General features: G+C 36.4%; 1 protein-coding gene across 2 annotated transcripts in view; it reads left to right on the forward strand.

Annotated features, from left to right (window-relative positions):
• The first annotated feature begins 2,113 nt into the window (after positions 1-2,113).
• LOC122251219 (organic cation transporter protein) overlaps positions 2,114-2,500 on the forward strand; it is a 21,395-nt gene continuing 21,008 nt past the window's right edge. For both annotated transcript variants that reach the window (XM_086546133.1, XM_086546139.1), the window contains exon 1: positions 2,114-2,252. The gene's annotated coding sequence lies outside the window, so the exon portion shown is untranslated. The remainder of the gene's footprint in view (positions 2,253-2,500) is intronic.

Genomic DNA, 2,500 nt, shown 5'->3' on the forward strand with positions numbered 1-2,500 from the left:
AACTGAACACCCGCGCCTGTCATATGCCAAGTCACTCCCTCGGCGACCCAGAGAGAGTCCTGAGTCAAGGACTTTAAGGCGCTCACATAGAACCTTTTTTTGTGTCTGAGGAGATGGTGTTGCGTCTTGCGGTGGTTGGGTTGTTTCTTTGTTTGTTTGTTTGGTTGATTGTGTTTTGTTTTGTTTATGTCTTGTCTGGTTGTTTGTTTGGGGAATGGTTGTGTGTATAGAGATATTTAGGATGATGGTGATAATGATAATAATAATGATGATAATAAAGATAATAATAATGATGATAATAATGGTAATAATAATGATGATAATAATGATGATGATAATGATAATAATAATGATGATAATAATGATAATGATAATGAGGATAATAATGATAATAACAATGAGGATAATAATGATAATAACAATATTAATTATTATAAAAATAATAATAATAACAACAACAACAACAGAAATGCCAACAATAACAAAAACAATAACAACAACAACCACAACAAACAGACAAACCCAACACCCAAAAAAATGAACCAAAAAAAAAAGCAGCAAAGTCTCAGAAAAAAAATGCTTTATAAAACACCCAAAAACCCTTTCTCCTGAGAGCTATTTTTAGCCAACGGGACAACAAACAACCCATGACCTTATCCTCAGCGCGTACTCAGACCATATCCAAGTCGGGTCTGAGATGAATGGATAGAGAGATGGATAGGTTGATGGATAGAGAGATAGGTCGGTGGATGGATAGATGGATGGATAGGTTGGTGGATAGAGAGATAGGTGGTTGATGGATAGATGGATGGATAGGTTGATGGATAGAGAGATAGGTTGGTGGATGGATAGAAGGATAAGTTGATGGATGGATGGATGGATAGAAGGATAGGTGGATGGATAGAAGGATAGATTGATGGATGGATAGAAGGATAGATTGATGGATGGATAGAAGGATAGATTGATCGATAGAAGGAGAGATTGGTGGATGGATAGAAGGATAGGTTGATGGATAGATGGATGGAAGGATAAATGGATGGATAGATTGATGGGTGGATAGATAGAAAGATAGATTGATGGATGGATAGATGGATAGGTATATGGATATATAGGGAAATGGATAGGTGAAGTGATAGGGAGATAGACAGGCAGATAGATAAATGAGGAGAATAAAGGTAGACAGATATATATAGCTAAATAGATTAGCAGACAGGTAAATAGATAAATAGATAGTGTGTGTGTGAGAGAGGGAGATAGATAGAGAGAGAGCTAGAGAGAGAGAGAGAGAGAGAGAGAGAGAGAGAGAGAGAGAGAGAGAGAGAGAGAGAGAGAGAGAGAGATGAAGTGAGAGGGAGAGAGGGAGAGAGAGAGACAGAGAGAGAGACAGAGACAGAGAGAGAAATATATAAATAGAGAGAAAGAGAGAGAGAGACAGAGAGAGAAATAGATAGATAGATAGATAGATAGACAGATAGAGAAAGAGAAAAATTTAGATAGATAGATCAATGAACGATAGATAAGACCATAACGTTGGCTGGATCTCCAAACTGCACAGAAAGAGTCCATAAGAGGGTACCACAGTGTTATTGATTTCCTTGAACAGCTGTTGTAGGAGTGTAGGTTGTAGATGAACAGCTGTGCTTGCGTTTTTGTCTTTGTTTGTGTTTATTTGACTGTTTGTTGTGAGATATTTGGGTTTCTTGTTTTGTTTTGTTATGTGAGGTGAAAGAGTTTTTTTTTCACTTTCTTTCTTTTCTTTTTATTTTCATCTTTCTCTCTCTCTCTCTCTCTCTCTCTCTCTCTCTCTATATATATTATATATATATATATATATATATATATATATATATATAAATATGTTATATATATATATATATATATATAATATATATATATATATATATATATATATATAGTTATATATATATATATACACATACAGATATATACATATGTATATACATACAGATATACATATATATCTATACACACAAATTTTCCATATTCTTGTCTCCAACACGTGCATAAGACACGTGGCCGCGCGCACACGCATGGTAGTCCTGTGCTTCATTCTAGTGCCGCTTCGGCGGTTCTATCCCAGTGCCAGCGTCGGGCGTCAGTGGCTCGAGTGCCAGCGTAGAGAGCAGTCGCTGCCGTTCCTCCTCTTGGCCGAGTGCCAAAATGAATCCAGTTCAGGAGAGATTTTGAATATTATTTATATAGCATTTTCTTTCACTGTGTGATCTAATTAGGTTAGTTTCATTACTACGTGGGAGGTGGTGACACGGTTTTGATGTGTGATGTGTGCTAGGAAGGCAAATTTGAAGTTTATGATGTGCTAGTGAGACAGATTTGAAGACTGTGATGCAACACAAGGACCCAACTTTGATGTCTGTGATGTGTCAGAGGGACAAGTCTCACGAATGTGATGTAAAAGGAAGACGGAATATGAAGACTGTGATGTGATAAAAAAAAAAAAAATGTGAAATACAGAAACATT

The sequence above is a fragment of the Penaeus japonicus genome, unplaced genomic scaffold (assembly GCF_977035675.1).
Source record: "Penaeus japonicus unplaced genomic scaffold, GWHDUDI00000001_assembly GWHDUDI00000002, whole genome shotgun sequence".
Taxonomy (NCBI): domain Eukaryota; kingdom Metazoa; phylum Arthropoda; class Malacostraca; order Decapoda; family Penaeidae; genus Penaeus; species Penaeus japonicus.